Below are 20,585 nucleotides of genomic sequence, written 5' to 3'. Positions count from 1 at the left end.
TTGAAATGGAGATTTAGAGGTTTAGGGAGTTATTTTAATCTCTTCTCTAATGTTACACAGTTAATAATAAGAACCTGGTGGAATAGGTCTTTAGATATATATTTTCAGGAACAGAACTAAAAACTAATTAATCTTACTCTAGGACGCATGTATTTACCCATGGTGCTATACTCTGAAAATAGACACTGCCTGCTGTGAAAAACTACATGAACTGAACAATTACACAGATTTCCTTCTGGCAGCTGCAGTAGGGAGAACATTCATTGCTGAGGAAGCCTCAGAGTAAAGGAAAAAGAACTGGTGTCTTATAGAAGTAGGAAAAGCAGGGAGCTCTTGGGAAGAATGGAGGCAATTTCCATGTTGGAAAATGCAAGGGGAGGGTAGTCTTTTGACATTAGCCTGTTTCTTAGAAGACAAAATGGTATGGAAATTTCTCAACTCTTCTTGTTTTCAAGGTGCATAAGGCTCAGGGGCAATTCAACATTGTCATTCACTGGCGCAATTCAACATTGTCACTCCCTGGCACAACTTTGGTCATGGCTTCTCAAACTGCCATCATTTCAGTTGAACTTGGTAGGTCGTTGGTACTATATTTGTTTACATTTCCTTTATACACGATAAACATAACATAGACCATAAACATCAAAATAGAAAGTTACTTTATTCCTAGAAATGCACAGAAACAGAATAATCAACTACAAATTGGCACCTGCTTGTCAACTGAAAATTGGCATTTGCCAAGAGCATTTGCCAGCAACTGAACAACAACAGGTGCATTTGCCATCTACCTCTGTGGAGACTGAACCCTGCACTGCTGCATCTGCTGGCCTTCAACACTCCCTAAAGGAAATTCAGTGTAGAGAATGAGGCACTCTGTGCTCCAAGGAATCTGGTGGAATAGGTCTTTAGATAGATATTTTCAGGAACTGATTTCATGATGTCAGTCTTTGCATCTCTCCATACCTAAAAAAACACTAAATCCCTTCATGGTGACATCAGCTTCTTGTGACTAACAGAAACCCTCTTGTAAAGTAAGTGCTTGATTGCATTGAACTCCTGCTTCACCAAAATTGTACATATTGACCTTCCCCCACTACCCTTTCAAAACAATTTCTCAGAGCTATCTGCGGTGCTCTCTCTTGGGATGCAGTCCTCATCTTGCCTCAAATAAAACTGAACTCACAGCTCTCACATTGTGCATCTTTTTAGTCAATAAGAACAATCTGTGAAAAATAAATTGTGAAGCAAATATTAACCATTTGAAAAATGACACAAATCTTAATTTCCTTGGAAGCCTTGACCAAGTGCATTACACCTTTTCTACTCACTTGTCCCAGGTAGCTGAAAGTATTTGTTTGAAACACAGTCTTAGCTTCATTCCAGATCTACTAAACCAAAATTTGCTTTTTAAGTAAGTAAGATCCTTGGGTAATTTGTAATGCTTAAAGTTTGAGAATCACTGATTTGAGGCTGTATAATTTCTTATTCCTAAAATCCATAAAAAAAGATTCCTATCATGGATAAAGAAATACTACTAAAGGCAGAAGAAACTGTCAAATACCTTAAATATTTGACAGATATTTCAAAGTAATAATAGATTTGTGGGATTGATTAAAATGTTTTCCAATACTTTTAGTGACATGTAGTCTAATAATTTAACTGGCTGCTTTTTTATCTGTGTTACATATGATGTCTTACAATAACAGTATATTCAATTCATTGAAATACAATATTGCCCCCAATTTGTAAGAGGAAACATACAGAGAAAGGTAATAGATGAATGCATTTTCTCTATACTACAAATTCTGTAGTCATAAGATAATGAAATAAGAGAGAAAGGAAATGCTACAGAATAGTAGTTTCAGTCCTAGTTTTGCCCCTATTTGAGAAATTCCTGTTTCTGTCCATAAAAGAGGTACAATAGCCCTTTCTTATGGAAACATACATACCATTGTACAGAGTATTCAGAAGGAGAATACTACACAGGATACCAAGCTACAGGAGATAAGATCCAAATGAAATGTAATCGGATATAAATCAGGAGAAAATTTTTTGACTACAGGAGGGAAGCAAACTCTCATAATATTCAAATAATAGCTACTATACAATTAAATAGACTTTAAACATGGATATATCCAAGTACCAAGTGGATCTTCAAACAGTAAACCTGTAGACAGGCAAATATCTCTGCACAGCTTAGAATGATGAACAGCATTAAGAAATCTGTAGCATAAGGTTTCCACATGATTCCACATTTATTTAGAAAGTGGAGATGTCTCTAAAGGGATTTTGTAAAATCTTTAGTGTTCGTGTTGAGAGTGAATGAACTTATAATCTAACTAGAATTTCATACAGTTTGCTATGCATAATTATATAAAATGATCAGAAGATATATTGAAATACTTACATAATTTCTACCTTGTTATCACTCAAACATTGGTTATAAAGCTTAAAGACTAGATGGTCTTTGTGAGTTATCTGTTTCTGAGCAATTTGGAAGTGGAATCCTTTCATGTTTTGTGAGCCTCAATTTTACTAATGCTGGAAGAGTTGCCTGTGTAATTTCTTGCATCAGGGTTCTTGAGATTTCTGCCATTTTTAAAAATTGTCCAAAGATTAATCTTTTAGAATTGGCTTATAAAATTAATTTCTATGGGAAGAATTGCTTTCCTCAAAATTTTTCTGCAAAATTCTGATCGCTTTCTTCATTAACCATTGAGTTGGTTTTTTTAGTAGTTTAAATAGAGCAGAAAAATTTTTCCAAAAATTATGTCATCAATTTAGATTTCCTCCTATTTAAAATCTTCTACACACATTATAAGAAAAGCCCTTGAGATGTTTATATAATTTTAATTAAAGTGAACAAGTTTAGTTGAAAATTAAAATATGAATACATTTGGAATCCACACATATGCATTTGATAAGTTCACAGAATATGTTACTATTATGAATTAAGAAAATAGCATCATGCATTGATTAAGTAGTAGTTTACTTGGTTTTCAGGAAATAAATGCAAAATTTTATTTTATTTTTGATGTAATGTGTTCATTTGTAATATGTTGAAAAGAGGGTAGTATGTTCAAATGTAAAGTAAATCTATATAGACTTCTTTCTTCTGACTTTCAGAGTATATATGAGTGAAAAAGGTTAGTTGCTCAGCCGTGTCCAACTGTTTGCAACCCCAGGGTCTGTAGTCTGCCAGGTTCCTCTGTCCATGGCATTCTCTAGGCAAGAATACGGGAGTGGGTTGTTGTTCCCTTCTCCAGAGATCTTCCTAGCCCAAGGATTAAACCCAGGTCTTCTGCATCGCAGACAAATTCTCTACTGTCTGAGCCATGAGGGAAAACCACATGAATGAGTAGCCAGGTCCAGGGCTGCTCGTCTGAACCCACTGATAACATGAAGGAACTTTCCATACATATGTAATTTACAGAGTTGAGTTGGTAAATAATGGCTTTGAAAATATTTCTATCAGGTGCCAAGTTGATAATTATTCCACATAGAGAAGTTGAATAAGTGCCTTAAAAAATTCTAATTATATGTTAGTCATTGACTGGTTTAAAGGTAATTCTCTCCTCTATACATGTTAAAAAAAAAAAAAGTGAATCCTTTAAACGTTAGAGATGACTTTTGTCCTAAAACTTTCTGTTTTTGGGGGATATAGTAGTTGCAAGTAGATTAAAAAAAAATTGCAGATAACTAACTCTTAGATAACCAGACATTGCTTAAAAACCACATGGCTAAATAAATAACAATTAGTAAGTAATACTTTTCTTTCCAAAATTACATTCATTTGAAAATATAGTTAAGGGAAAATATTCTTATGAACTAGACCAAACATTGTCCAGGATTATCAAAAAACACAATGTTTAGAAAATATTTTAAGAATTGTTGGACAAAGATATGTAATGAATGTCAAAATTTACAGGTATTAAGTTATTTAACCCATACAACATCCTTTAACATTTTGTATCTAGAGAAACAGAGAGCAAGCCCAGAAAATAGCTCACTTCCTTAACTTCACCTAAATGGTAAATAAGAGAATAGATTTTGAAATAAATGCTTCAGTTGCCAAACTTGACGATTTTTCTGTATATAGAAGACAGATAACTCTAACATAAGAAAAACTTTTAATTTCCTTTTGTCCTTAACTAATGATTTATCATGCCCCTTGTAAGAATGGCAGCCCACTCCAGTATTCCTGCCTGGAGAATACCAGAGATGGAGGAGCCTGGTAAGCTACAGTCCATGGGGTCACAAAGAGTCAGACACGACTGAGTGACGTGACTTCACTTCTTCACTTCTTCAAACTGGTGAAAGTGAAGTCGCTCAGTTCTGTGACTTTTTGCGACCCTGTGGACTGTGTCCATGGGATTTTCCAGGCAAAAGTACTAGAGTGGGTCGCCATTTCCTCCTCCAGGGGATCTTCCTGACCCAGGGATCGAACCCGGGTCTCCCGCCTTGTAGGCAGAGGCTTTACCATCTGAGCCACCTATCTAAACTGGTGAATTGATAGCTATTCCCTTGTAAGAAATGTACAAGTTAAGCCAGAGAGGAAAAAGGGAATCTGGAAAGGGAGAAGGAGATTATTTATAGGTTGACTCACATTTGGGTTTCTGTTGTTCAGTGTCATGATTAAGTCACTCTTTTTAAAATTTTATTTTATATTGGTGTTCCTTGATTCCTTTTATGCTTGCTTGCTACTCTAACATCTGTGAACTGAACGACCTATGGATTAGCAATGTCAGTATCACCTAGGAGCTTGCTTAGAAACGCAGACTCTTAAACTTCACCCCAGGCTCACCTGAAGCAGGACATATAATTTTACAAGACCCTGAGTTAACTCAGAGTCTTGATATTTGCAAAAAGCTTCTTTATAGTGTGTTGCTTTCCAAAGTATGAACATGCAAATTTCCAACCACAGGTGAGATAGACAATCTTTCCAAAATGTCCTTGAAGCAAGTGTAAATAAGGGCAATAACTCAAATTGTTTTATAGGGATGGGTCAGTCCATGCTCTGTGTCATACCCAATTTATGGAGTTAGTGAATAGTTTTTGAAAACAAATCTTCCATCATTCTCCAGATGGATATCTTCTTCTAGATTTGTTTCTTGAAGGCTGTTTGGAATATACTGCCAGTATCCCACTTATAGCTCTACTAGGCAGCTATCAGTCACCATTGATTCCTGGTAGTGATGTGACTGAAATCAATGGCTTAAATCTCTCAAAACCCGTATGCTGCTGCTGCTGCTAAGTCACTTCAGTCGTGTCAGACTCTGTGCAACCCCACAGACGGCAGCCCACCAGGCTCCCCCGTCCCTGGGATTCTCCAGGCAAGAACACTGGAGTGGGTTGCCATTTCCTTCTCTAATGCATGAAAGTGAAAAGTGAAAGTCAAGTCATTCAGTCGTGTCCAACTCTTAGCGACCCCATGGACTGCAGCCTACCAGGCTCCTCCGTCCATGGGATTTACCAGGCAAGAGTACTGGAGTGGGGTGCCATTGCCTTCTCTACAAAACCTGTATAATTTATCCTTAAACCATTCATATACTCTCTGAACAACAGTGGTTTTAACACAATGCTCAGTTTTTCACTACAATGCTTTCTAACTCCCATATAAAGAATTCTGCTTATTTGAATATTTTGTGTTAATGGAGATCATTTACATAAAATAAAATTATATGAAATTTAAAAATTCAAATATATTAAACTGTAAGCACAGATTAAAAATGGATTTTACTTCACATTCCTGAGTTGAATATGTTTCAGCCAGAAAAATTCTAACCATTTGAACTGACTCTCTTTACTTACTAGTATGCAAGAAAATATCTATATAGACATTGATTTATAATGAAATAGGCAGAGCTTGAAATAAAGCTCCTAAACATATCTCAGTCATTAATAATATGTTTTCCATTATTCTAATAGCAAATGGAATAAATTCTCCCAACCTAGATAGAAAAAGCAAAAGGAACTTGAGAATAAAAATTGTTAGTTTGAAAAATAATCATTCTATGATTTTGGACATAAGAAAGAATTGGGTTTCCCAAATAAGCCAGTCAAATTTGGAAAAGAATTACAGAATTTAATAACAGAAAATGGAAGTTGATTTGGAGAAAGCAAATATTGTAGTGCTTAATTATTACTAAAGTTGGTAGAATATAATTTTTTTTCAAAAATGGTGGCAACAAGAAATATTATTTGATTAAACAGAAATGGACAAACAAGCAAATGATATAATTGAAATATTGTACATATTTCAAAAATATAACCTTTACTTTGATAAGTTGAATCATGGAGGTAATAACTCATGCTACCATATAAATAAAATATTAATATGTTAATTATTCATATATGTTATCTAATTAGCATTTTAAATGGAATCAGAGTAACTCTTAGATTTTCTGTTAAATTAAAATTGCTTCAAATTTGCCTTCGAAGAAAAGAAAGAGGAAAGGAAATTAACAAATGACATTCTATACAAGATTATTTAAATGTGCCTCAATTAATCTCATTAACTCTTTTCAGTGAGAACTATTATAAAACTTAATAGGAAACAAAACAGAAATTCAGAGAGGCAGATCCGTTGGAACAACCCAGTTGACAGAGGAGTTTCAAATTTCAACTGGAAACATGATTTTAAAACATATTCTTTGTCCTGTAAGACATTGCAATTGTCAACTACAAATTGGTACTTACGAAGAGTGTTGCCAAAGACTGGACAGAAAAGGCATTTGCCATCTGCCTCTACAGAGACTGAACCCCATGCTACTATAGCTGTTGACATTCAACAATCCCTGAGGGAGCACTAAATCCCTTCATGGTGATATCAGATCCTCATGACTAACAAAAAACTTTTGTAAAATGAGTACTTCATGGCACTGAACTCCCTCTCTACCAAAACATTATATATTGACTTTTCCCCACTGCCACTTTAGAGTAGTCTTTCAGAGCTATCTGAGATGCTGCCTCCCAGACTGCAGTCCTCATTTTGCCCCAAATAAAATCTAACTCACAATTCTCAAGTTGTACATCTTTTTAGTCAACACAATCAATCAGTCCAGACGCTCAGTTGTGTCCAACACTTTGAAACCCCATGGACTGCAGCATGGCAGGCTTCCTTGTCCACCACCAACTCCCAGAGCCTACTCAAACTCATGTCCATTGCATTGGTGATGCCATCCAACCATCTCACCCTTTGTTGTCTCCTTCTCTTCCTGCCTTCAATCTTTCCCAGCATCAAGGTCTTTTCCAGTGAGTTGGTTCTTCATGTCAGGTGGCCAAAGTATTGGAGTTTCAGCTTTAGCATCAGTGCTTCCAATGAATATTCAGAACTGATTTATTTTAGGATGGACTGGTTGGATTTTCTTGCAGTCCAAGGGACTCTCAAGAATCTTCTCCAACACCACAGTTCAAAAGCATCAATTCTTCGGCACTCAGCTTTCTTTATAGTCCAACTCTCACATCCATACATGACAACTGGAAAAAACATAGCTTGAATTAGAAAGACATGTACTCTTGTGCACACCAGGACCCAGGAGAAAGGAGCTGTGACCCCACAGGAAACTGACCCAGGCATTCCTATGACTGTCCAGAAGTCTCCAGCAGAGGCGTGAGTTGGCAGTGGCCTGCTGCAGGCTCTGAGGCATTGAGTGCAACAGGGTATGCATGGGACCTTTTGAAGGAGGTCAACATTATCTTCATTACCTCCACCATAGTTTGGCCTCAGGTCAAGCAACTGGGAGGGAACACAGCTTTGCCCTTCAACAGAAAATTGGATTAAAGATTTACTGAACATGCCTCTTCCCATCAGAACTAGACCAGGTTTCCACCTCAGTGAGTCTCTCCCATCAAGAAGCTTCTGTAAGCCTCTTATCCTTATCCATCAGAGGGCAGACAGAATGAAAATCACAATCACAGAAAACTAACCAAACTGATCACATGGACCATAGTCTTGTCTAGCTCAATGAAGCTATGAGCCATGCCATGTAAGGCCTCTCAAGACAGATGGGGCATGGCGGAGAGTTCTGAAAAAACGTGCTCCACTGGAGAAGGAAATGGCAAACCACTTCAGTATTCTTGCTTTGAGAACTCCATGAACAGTGTGAAAAGGCAATAAATCAAGATATCAGTTCAGTTCAGTCACTCAGTCGAGTCTGACTCTTTGCGACCTCATGAATCACAGCACGTCATTCATCCCTGTCCATCATCAACTCCCAGAGTTTACCCAAATTCATGTCCATCAAGTCAGTGATGCCATCCAGCCATCTCATACTCTGTCGTCCCCTTCTCCTCCTGCCCCTATCCCTCCCAGCATCAGGGTCTTTTACAATGAGTCAGATCTTCACATAGATGGCCAAACTATTGGAGTTTCAGCTTCAACCTCAGTCCTTCAGGTGAACACCCGGGACTATCTTCTTTAGGATGGACTGGTTGGATCTCCTTGCAGTCCAAGGGACTCTCAAGAGTCTTCTCCAACACCACAGTTCAAATGCATTAATTCCTGGGTGCTCAGCTTTCTTCACAGTCCAACTCTCACATCCATACATGACCACTGGAAGAACCATAGCCTTGACTAGACAGACCTTTGTTGGCAAAGTAATGTCTCTACTTTTTAATATGCTATCTAGGGTGGTCATAACCTTCCTTCAAGGAATAAGCATCTTTTAATTTCATGGTTGCAATCACCATCTGTAATAATTTTGGAGCCCCCCAAAATGAAATCTGACACTGTTTCCACTGTTTCCCCATCTATTTCCCATGAAGTGATGGGACCAGATGCCATGATCTTCGTTTTTTGAATGTTGAGCTTTAAGCCAACTTTTTCACTCTACTATTTAACTTTCATCAAGAAGCTTTTTAGTTCCTCTTCACTTTCTGCCATAAGGATGGTGTCATCTACATATCTGAGGTTAGTGATATTTCTTCTGGCAATCTTGGTTACAGTTGTGCTTCTTCCAGCCCAGCATTTCTCATGATGCATTCTGCATATAAGTTAAATAAGCAGGGTGACAATATACAGCCTTGACATACTCCTTTTCATATTTGGAACCAGTCTGTTGGTCCATGTCCAGTTCTAACTGTTGTTTCCTGACCTGCATATAGGTTTCTCAAGAGGCAGGTCAGGTGGTCTGGTATTCCCAACTCTTTCAGAATTTTCCATAGTTTATTGTGATCCACACAGTCAAAGGCTTTGGTATAGTCAATAAAGGTAAAATATATGTTTCTCTGGAACTCTCTTGCTTTTAATGTGATCCAGCAAATGTTGGCAATTTGATCTCTGGTTCCTATGCCTTTTTTAAAACCAGCTTGAACATCTGGAAGTTCACGGTTCACCTACTGCTGAAGCCTGGCTTGGAGAATTTGAGCATTACTTTACTAGCATATGAGATGAGTGCAATTGTGCGGTAGTTTGAGCATTCTTTGGCATTGTTTTCTTTGGGACTGGAATGAAAACTGACCTTTCCCAATCCTGTGGCCACTGCTGTGTTTTCCAAATGTGCTGGCATATTGAGTGCAGCACTTTCACAGTATCATCCTTCAGGATTTGAAAGAGCTCAACTGGAATGCCATTACCTCACTAGCTTTGTTTGTAGTGATGCTTCCTAAAACCCACTTAACTTCACATTCCAGGATGTCTGGCTCTAGATGAGTGATCACACCATAGTGATTATCTGGGTCGTGAAGATCTTTTTTGTACAGTTCTTCTGTGTATTCTTGCCACCTCTTCTAAATATCTTCTGCTTCTGTTAGGTCCATACCATTTCTGTCCTTTATTGAGCCCATCTTTGCATGAAATGTTCCCTTGGTATTTCTAATATTCTCGATGAGATCTCTAGTCTTTCCCATTCTTTTGTTTTCCTCTACTTCTTTGCACTGATCGCTGAGGAAGGCTTTCTTATCTCTCCTTGCTATTGTTTGAAACTCTGCATTCAGATGCTTATATCTTTCCCTTTGTCCTTTGCTTTTTGCTTCTCTTCTTTTCACAGCTATTTGTAAGACCTCCTCAGACAACCACTTTGCCCTTTTGCATTACTTTTCCTTTGTGATGATCTTGATCCCTGTCTCCTGTACAATGTTACAAACCTCCGTCCATAGTTCATTAGGCACTCTATCTATCAGATCTAGTCCCTTAAATTTATTTCTCACTTCCACTGTATAATCATAAGGGAATCGCTTTAGGTCATACCTGAATGGTCTAGTGGTTTTCCCTACTTTCTTCAAGTCTGAATTTGGCAATAAGGAGTCCATGATCTGATCCACAGTCAGCTCCCGGTCTTGTTTTTTCTGACTGTATAGAGCTTTTCCATCTTTGGCTGCAAAGAATATAATCAATCTGATTTCAGTGTTGACCATCTGGTGATGTCCATGTGTAGAGTCTTCTTGTGTGTTGTTAGAAGAAGGTGTTTGCTGTGACCAGTGTGGTCTCTTGGCAAAACTATATTAGTCTTTGCCCTGATTCATTCCGCATTCCAAGGCCAAATTTGCCTGTTACTCCAGGTATTTCTTGACTTCCTACTTTTGCATTCCAGTCCCTTATAATGAAAAGGACATCTTTTTTGGGTGTTAGTTCTAAAATGTCTTGTAGGTCTTCACAGAACTGTTCAAATTCAGCTTCTCCAGTGTTACTGATTGGGGCATAGGCTTGGATCACTGTGATATTGAATGGTTTGCCTTGGAAACGAACAGAGATCATTCTGCCATTTTTGAGGTTGCATCCAAGTACTGCATTTTGGACTTTTTTTTTGACCATGATAGCTACTCCATTTCTTCTAAGGGATTTCTACCCACAGTAGTAGATATAATGGCCATCTGAATTCAAGTCACCTTTTTCCAGTCTATTTTAGTTTGCTGATTCCTAGAATGTCGACGTTCACTCTTGCCATCTCCTGTTTGACCACATCCTATTTGTTTTGATTCATGGACCTAATATTGCAGGTTCCTATGTAATATTGTTCTTTACAGCATCGGACCTTGCTTCTATCACCAGTCACATCCACAACTGGGTATTGTTTTTGCTTTGGTTCCATCTCTTCATTCTTTCTGGAGTTATTTCTTCACTGATCTCCAGTAGCATATTGGGCACCTACTGACCTGTGGAGAGTTCCTCTTTCAGTATCCTATCATTTTGCCTTTTCATACTGTTCATGGGGTTCTCAAGGCAAGAATATTAAAGTGTTTTGCCATTTCCTTCTCCACTGGACCACATTCTGTGAGACCTCTCCACCATGACCCACCCATCTTGGGTGGCCCCACAAGGCATGGCTTAGTTTCATTGAGTTAGACAAGGCTGTGGTCCGTGTGATCAGATTGCCTAGATTTCTGTGATTATGGTTTCAGTGTGTCTACCCTCTGATGCCCTCTTGCAACACCTACCATCTTACTTGGGTTTCTCTCCCCTTGGACGTGGGGTATCTTTTACCTCGGACATGGGGTATTGCTTCATGGCTGCTCCAGCAAAGCGCATCCGCTGCTCCGTACCTTGAACGAGTCCCCACTCCTGACCTTCAACGTGGAGTAGCTCCTCTCTGCCCTCCTGCGCCTGTGCAGCCACCGCTCCTTGGATGTGGGTTTGCTCCTCTTGGCCACCGCCCCTGACCTCAGACATGGGGTTGCTCCTCTTGGCTGTGCTTCTGTGCGGTCTGCTGCAGCTGCTGTGCTTCAAGATATAAACAAATGCTATTCTTCAAATGTTGTAGTTGGGAAGATTAGCTGATAAATAATTATATCAAAAGTAAATAATTTTACAATCTAAACTACATCTTACTGTCTGAATATGATCCTGTTGCATGATTTATTATTTTCTTTAAAAATTTGCTTCCAAATTTCATATTTAACCTTGGCTACCTTTTCTTCTCCCTTTTCTGTCAGTCCATTTTGCAACTTATCTTTTTTTATTTTTAGCAAACAGAAATAAGAAAAATCACCATGCATATTCATTATGTTGCTGCTGCTACTGCTAAGTCACTTCAGTCATGTCCGACTCTGTGCGACTCCATAGACAGCAGCCCACCAGGCTCCCCCATCCCTGCGACTCTCCAGGCAAGAACACTGGAGTGAGTTGCCATAGTTATCATAAAACTGATGCCCTTCTCTGTTGCTAAAAACGAAGTTCAAAGTTAATGAAAGCAGATTAAATATTTCTAAAATGGACATATAAACAGACATATGCAATAGAGCTAAAAATAAATCACCAAAGCTAATGTAATCCAACAGAATGTCACCAATGCTTCTGGAAAACTTTGAAGCAGCTTTCATTCTCTAGGAATGGAGTTCATGAGTTATTTTATTTTTTTCCTTACTGCACTCACCTAAGATTCAAATATCTTGGGTAAATGCAGCTGATTAGTGGAGCCTGGTTCTTTCATCTCAACCTAGCAACATGGGAGCCTGGAAAAGGTATCTGACTTCTGATATGATTTCTATATTTCACCAAGATTCCTAAAATGAAATAAAGTTCAATTATATGAAAGGATTTCAATGTGCTTGTTACCAAACAATTGTTTATATTATCTTTTACATAATGAAATTATGTAGAACATGAAGTTATTTTTTATTGGATATTTACAAATTAATTTCAATGAAAAAAACCTATAAAACTATAAGATACATAGTTTTGATCTAATTTGAAATGGCAACCCAGTCCAGTATTTTTGCTTGGAGAATCCCATGCACAGAGGAGCTTGGTGGGCTACAGTCCATGGGTCGCAGAGTCGGACATGACTGAGTGACTTTACTTTCACTTTCATATCTAAAATGTATCTTCAATTTCTTCTTGTAGCATTTAAAAACATTATTCCCATTTTCACAAGCTAGGCTTCAAAAGCAATACAGCAGCTATAAATTTTATCATTTTTATAAGAATACTTTATATTATAAAATGAAGGGCTAATAATAAATAGAGCAGTAGCTTGCAATCTAGGATGTTCTGGACAGCTGGTATCTGAAGTCACCCTAAGTGTGCAGGGACACTATCTAGTGGCTCATATTGGAAAGTCTGATTGTCTAGAGAGCTTCAAACTCTTATATGATTAGTAAAAAAGAAGAAGAGGAAAAAAAATTGGGCAGTATTGAACAATGCAGTTCAAGAACATAAGCAGTGATGCAGTGATCTGCAGTTGTGAACATAAGTTCAGGAATCTAGGGTTAGGAAACTTTTCTGCTGTCCCAAATATCTCTCAACAAACATGCAAATTTGGTCAATGAATGTGTTAACACACAATCTGGCCACCATCTCTGCTGAAACTTCTCCCCAGCACTAGCTATTGCCTACTGACAATCCCCAAACTTCACAACCTTGCTTGCCAGCAGAAAATAGACACAAGTAGCCAGAAAACAGCCTCTGTCTCTCCCAGGGATAGATTTATTCTAGATTCAATTGTGCCTCTGAAACTAGATCTGAGGGCATCTGGAAAATGTAGTTTTAAACTTTTCGGCCCAATCCATTTGGCTCCCAAGAAGGAAGATGATAAAAACATCTGTCAAGTCTATTTACCATACCAATCCCAATGTTCCACTCACTGTCTTTCTCCTCACTCTGTCTCATTCACATGCAAGCTCCAGTTCTGTTTAAACTCAACTCCTTAACAGCATCTATGCTGCTGTAGACAGATGGAGATCAACTCACTCTGACTGTTCTCACTTAAAAATCATGATCATGAACCTCAAGTTGGAGTGTGACATTGTCACTGTTCTACCAGATTTTGCTCTTCCATGCACTCTTTCATTCTCCTAGAGGAATAATGCATACTGAATTTCCTGTCGCATTCATCCCTCACTTCCTTTTCCTCCTTACTCTCAGTAACCTTACCTTCTATTTTCCTGAGAGATAAAAGAATCAAAAGATAAATTCCACAAAATATACTACCACCTACTCACTAACATTCCTACATACTATACCCTGCCTTCCTCCTAGATGAACAGTTCATGCTTTCAAGGCTGAGTTCTTTCCTTTTTAAAAATTAATTCCATCACTTCTGACATACTTATGCATACTGTGCCAACAGTTAGACAAGGTCTCCTATATAATTAATATAAATTTTTCTATGGAATCATTCCCATAGTGTATAAATGTTTATAATTGTCCTTTATAGAAAAATCCCCATGACATCACCTTTTTTTTTTTTTCCCACAGCAAAACTTTTGAAAAGATTTGCTATGCTTGTCTCCAATATTTAAAAATCTATACAAATGAAGCTTTTGTGTTATCACTTCATTGGAACTACTTTTGTCAATATCTCTAATGATCTTTTTACATTAATGCACACAATGTAAAATTCTCATCCCCCCTCTTTTGTTAGGACTCATCAGTTTTGAACAAGTTTATTGCTTCTTCCTTGAAACATATTCTTTTCTTGGCTTCAAGTAAATAACAGTTCTCTTCTATTCTGCATGCTGCTCTGAAATCTTTCTTGTTTCTCTCATCTTCCCAATTTCTGAACACTGGAATAACTTGGAATCCTTTCCTTCTCTATCTATATTAACTCACTTAATAACTAAATCTATTTCTACTATTTAAATAACATTTATGTATGAATTTCTTATTTATAGCTCTAGTTTTTAGTAAAATCCTGATTAATATGTCCCAAGCACAAATTTGTTAACTCTCTTAAAAATCTAACAAGTATTTCAAATTTTAAGGTTGAATATAAAACTTGTTAGAAAATCTCCCTTCTGAAATCTACTCCTTCTACAATTTTCTTCTTCACAGAAAATGGAAAACCTATCATTAAGTTGCTGAAATTAAGAATTTTGAAGTCATATTTAACTGTTTGTATGCTTTCCCATTTCCACATTTCATTTTTTCATTAAATCTCCTTTGCTTTGTCTTCAGAATTATGCACAGAATTATAACACTTCTTGCTACCTCCATTACTACCAATTCCAAGTTAAAAACACTATCATCACCTACCAATTTCCTATTAACTCTTCTACATTTCCTTCCCACCGTCTCTACTCTACACACAAGCTAATTAATTATATAGTTAGTTAGGTATCTCATGTCACTCTTTGGCTTAATTATATTTGCTTCTCTAGTATCCAGAATAGTGTTTTGCACCTAATGGGTACTTAGATGTTTGCTATGGTCATTAAATGACTGAATGCAGATGCCCCATGGATGTTCAAGTTGACTCATTGACTAAAATAACTACTATTGCTGTAATCACCATATCCATGTTCCAGGCTTGAAGAAGAAAAAAAGAATGACATAAAGTCCTTTGCCTAATAACTTTATCTTTATTTAATGGGACTTTCCAAAATTTTCACAGAAATGATTCACTTTCGTATCATTGGTTATTCTTACTACGAATAAACAATGCAGCTGTTTTCTCCTCTTGAATCTGGATAGGTTTGTGATTATAGCAGAATTCACACAGTACAAGTTCCAAACCTAGCTCATCGAATGCACTATAGTGAGTTTCTGGTCTTCAGTCCATTTGCTCTTGTAACCCAGATACTGTAATGTGAGGAAGCCCAGTATGCGCTGAAAGGCCAAGTATTCTAGCAATAGATCTTACTAGCGTCTCAAGAAACAGCCAGTATTAAGCATGTGAGTGAAACTTGGAACATATAATAACAACGTCTAGCTTTTGGGTCTTCCTAGCTGAGGCCCAGATGGAATGCACAGAATTGAGACAAGGCCCCCTCAGTGTGGCCACAGCAAAAATTTGAAGTGATGGACAGACCACTTTTATAGCTCAGTTTTATTGGCAAGCAAAGGAAAATACATCCTGGAGGCGTCAGGACGGGCCAACCCAAAAGACTGGAAGAGAAGATAAGCCTCAATTTATTTAAGCTTCCTCCTTTTATACTTTTGTCTCCTCCCCCATGAGCCTGCCCTATGTAAATTGGACTAGCCAGGAGGGCAGTTTGTTTTTAACCTGAGGTCCTCACTCCAATCCTCAGACCTACCTTTGTTCTGTTTTCACTGGCTTTTCCCTTCATTGTCTTTTCAGTTCAGTTCAGTCGCTCAGTCGTGTCCGACTCTGCAATCCCATGAATCGCAGCACGCCAGGTCTCCTTGTCCACCACCAACTCCCGGAATTCACTCAAACTCATGTCCATCGAATCGGTGATGCCATCCAGCCATCTTATCCTCTGTCATCCCCTTCACCTCCTGCCTCCAATCCTTCCCAGCATGAGGGTCTTTTCCAATGAGTCAACTCTTCGCATGAGGTGGCCAAAATATTGGAGTTTCAGTTTCAACATTAGTCCTTTGAATGAACACTCAAGACTGATCTCCTTTAGGATGGACTGGTTGGATCTCCTTGCAGTCCAAGGGACTCTCAAGAGTCTTCTCCAACACCACAGTTCAAAAGAATCAATTCTTCAGCACTCAGCTTTCTTCACAGTCCAACTCTCACATCCATACATGACCACGGGAAAAACCATAGCCTTGACTAGACGGACCTTTATTGGAAAGGTAATATCTCTGCTTTTGAATATACTATCTAGGTTGGTCATAACTTTCCTTCCAAGGAGTGAGTGTCTTTTAATTTCATGGCTGCAATCAAAATCTTCAGTGATTTTGGAGCCCCCCAAAATAAAGTCTGACACTGTTTCCCCATCAATTTGCTATGAAGTGATGAGACCAGATGCCATGATCTTTGTTTTCTGAATATTGAGCTTTAAGCCAACTTTTTCACTCTCCTCTTTTAGCCACCACCATTTTAGACTCCTTTTTCCTATTCTAACTATCTAACAATGTAATGGTTGCTTTACGCCACTAAGTTTTGGAGTGATTCATTAGGAAGCAGTAGACAATTGGAATGTGTGAATTAGTGTTTTGGGTTTCAAATATAATCAAGGTTTTATTATTAATTGTTCAACTAATATTCTGCCACAATTTCTTTTATATTATTGTACTTACTAAAACAAGGATGTAGTTTTAGCTTTTAATAATGCCTATAGGAATGGTAAAAGTATTAAGAACTTCCATGCTAGAAATATAATTATCTTATCCCCATATTTTTTTGACTGAGCATAGAATTATTTCTTGAAAATTATCTATTGGCAGTATTCCAGTGTTTTGCTCTCTGACAGTTATTATTATTGCAGCTCAGGAGTCTAATACCATCTCATTCTCAGTATTTTGATGAAGCTTGGATTTTTTTTCCTCATCTGGAAGATTTTTACAATTTTTTTCTTTTTTTTTTTTTAATATATCCTTGGTGGTACACATTTCATCATAGTTCATCTCAGCATGAGACTTTTTAATTCATTAAACTGAGCACTCAACACATACTATTAACATTAAAAATATTATTTTTAAAACTTGTGGAATAATGTTGCAATTTCTCTCCCACAATTTTGTTTTCTGTTTATGAGCTTCTCACTAAAATATTGAGTTGCTTAGATTAATCCTCTGATTTTCATTAATTTTTCTTGCTTTTGTATCATTTTTTTGAAATGTGTTCTCAATTTTATTTCTCAAATGTATTTTTTTCTTTTCTGTTCTTTGCTCTTTTCCTATTTTTTAAAACATATGTATATATTTTCTTTTGTTCTTTACATAGTTCTCTCCTTTCATGATGGTTTTTTTCTTTGAATGAGTCATAATTTTGTTAATGTTTTCATATGTAAGGTTTAGGGAATTAGAATAAAATGACAGAATTACAAAATGATAGAATGATCTCTGTTTCCAAGGCAAACCATTCAGTGTCACAATAATCCAAGTCTATGCCCCAACCACTAACACTGAAGAAGCTGAATTTGAATGGTTCTAGGATAATCTACAAGACCTTCTAGAATTAACACCAAAAAAAGATGTCCTTTACATCACAAGATGGAATGAAAAGTAGGAAACCAAGAGATACCTGGAGTAACAGGCAAGTTTTGCCTTGGAGTACAAAATGAAGCAGGGCAAAGGCCAACAAAGAGTTTTGCCAAGAGAATGCACTGGTCATAGCAAACACCCTCTTCCAATAACAAAAGAGAAGACTCTACATATGGACATCATCAGATAGTCGATACTGAAATCAGACTGATTGTATTCTTTGCAGCCAAAGATGGAGAAGCTCTATACAGTCAGCAAAAACAATACCAGGAGCTGACTGTGGCTCAGATCATGAACTCCTTATTGCAAAATTCAGAATTGAAGTAGGGAAAAGCACTAGACCATTCAGGTATGATCTAAAATCAAATCCTTTACAATTATACAGTGGAAGTGACAAATAGATTCAAGGGATTAAATCTGATAAAGAGAGTGCCTGAAGACATATGGATAGAGGTTCATGACATTGTACAGGAGGTGGGATCAATGCCATCCCCAAGAAAAAGAAATGTAAAAAGGCAAAATGAGGCCTTACAAATAGTTGAGAAAACAAGAGAAGCTAAAGACAAAGGAGAAAAGGAAACATATACCCATCTGAATGGACAGTTCCAAAGAATAGCAAGGAGAGATAAGAAAGCCTTCCTCAGTGTTCAATGCAAAGAAACAGAGGAAAACAAAGAATGGGAAAGACTAGAGATCTCTTCAAGAAAATTAGAGATATCAAAGGAACATTTCATGCAAAGATGGGCACAATAAAGGAAAGAAATAGTATGGACCTAACAGGGGCAGTAGATATTAAGAAGAGGTGGCAAAAATACACAGAAGAATTATACAAAAAATATCTTAATGACCCCGATAACCACAATGGTATGGTCACTCATCTAGAGCCAGACATCCTGGAATGTGAAGTCAAGTGGGCCTTAGGAAGCATCACTATGAACAAAGCTAGTGGAGGTTATGGAATTCCAGTAGAGCTATTTCAAATCCTAAAAGCTGATGCTGTGAAAGTGCTGCACTCAATATTCCAGCAAATTTGGAAAGCTCAGCAGTGGCCACAGGACTGGGAAAGGTCAGTTTTCATTCTAATCCCAAAGAAAGGCAATGCCAAAGAATGTTCAGACTACCACAAAATTGCACTCATCTCAGACACTAGCAAAATAATGCTCCTAATTCTCCAGGCTAGGCTTCAACAGTACGTGAACCAAAAACTTTCTGATGTTCAAGCTGAATTTAGAAAAGTCAGAGGAATGAGAGATCAAATTGCCAACATCTGTTGAATCATAAAAAAGGCAAAGAGTTCCAGAAAGACATCTATTTTTGTTTTATTGATGACATCAAAGCCTTTGAATGTGTGGATCACAACAAGCTTGGAAAATTCTTCCAGAGATGGGAATATCAGACCACCTTACCTGCTTCCTGAGAAATCAATATGCAGGTTAAGAAGCAGCAGTTAGAACTGGACATGAAACAATGGGCTGGTTTCAAACTGGGAAAGGAATACGTCAAGGCTGTATATCGTCACCCTGTTTATTTAACTTATATACATACAGACTGAAGTGAAGTGAAGTCGCTCAGTTGTGTCCGACTCTTTGCGGCCCCGTGGAATGTAGCCCAACAGGTTTCTCCATCCATGGGATTCTCCAGGCAAGAATACTGGAGTGGGTTGCCATTTCCTTCTCCAGGGGAATCTTCCCAACCCAGGGATCGAACCCAGGTCTCCTGTATTGCAGGCAGACGCTTTAACCTCTGAGCCACCAGGGAAGCCCATGTATATACAGACTATATCATGTGAAATGCCGGGCTGGATGCAGCACAAACTGGAATCAAGACTGTGGGAGAAATGCCAATTAACATCAGATATGCAGATGACACCACCCTTATGGCAGATAGCAAAGAGGAACTAAAGAGCCTCTTAATGAAGGTGAAAGTGGAGAGTGAAAAAGCTGGCTTAAAACTCAGCATTCAAAAAACTAAGATCATGGCATCCTGTCCCATCACATCATGGCAAATAGGTGGGGGAAACAATGGAAACAGTGACAGACTTTCTTTTCTTGAGCTCCAAAATCACTGATGGTGACCATAGCCATGAAATTAAAAGACGCTTGGTCCTTGGAAGAAAAGCTATGACCACCCTAGGCAGCATATTAAAAAAAACAAACAAACAAAAAAAAAAAACAGAGACATTACTTTGCCAACAAAGGTCTGTCTAGTCAAAGCTATCTTTTTTTCCAGTAGTCAGGTATGGATGTGAGAGTTGGACCATACACAAAACTGAGTGCCGAGGAATTTATGCTATTGAACTATGGTGTTGGAGAAGACTGTCAAGAGTCCCTTTGATAACAAGGAGTTCAAACCAGTCAATCCTAAAGGAAATCAGTCCTGAATATTCACTGGAGGCTGAAGCTGAAACTCCTGTATTTTGGCCACCTGATGCAAAGAACTGACTGATTGGAAAACACCTTGATGTTGGGAAAGACTGAAGACAGGAGGAAAAAGTGATGACAGAGGATGATGGTTGAATGCCATGACCAACTCAATGGACATGAGTTTGAGCATGGTCTGGGAGCTGGTGATGGACAGGGAAGCCTGGTGTGCTTCAGTCCATGGGGTCTCAAAGAGTTTTACACTACTGATCAACTGAAATGAACTGTATTAGAGTAAAAAAAGTACCTACTACACAGTGTAAATGAGTTTTCTAGGATAGATTTCCATTTTTATGGAATTTCAAATAGCCTTTGATGTAGTCCTAAAAATGCAAGATTCTTATGCCTTCTTTGGAATACATGTAAATCCTCTCCTCTCCTTAATTATG

The sequence above is a fragment of the Oryx dammah genome, unplaced genomic scaffold, assembly GCF_014754425.2.
Source record: "Oryx dammah isolate SB20612 unplaced genomic scaffold, SCBI_Odam_1.1 HiC_scaffold_3, whole genome shotgun sequence".
Taxonomy (NCBI): Eukaryota; Metazoa; Chordata; class Mammalia; order Artiodactyla; family Bovidae; genus Oryx; species Oryx dammah.
Note: the sequence above shows the minus strand (reverse complement) of the source record.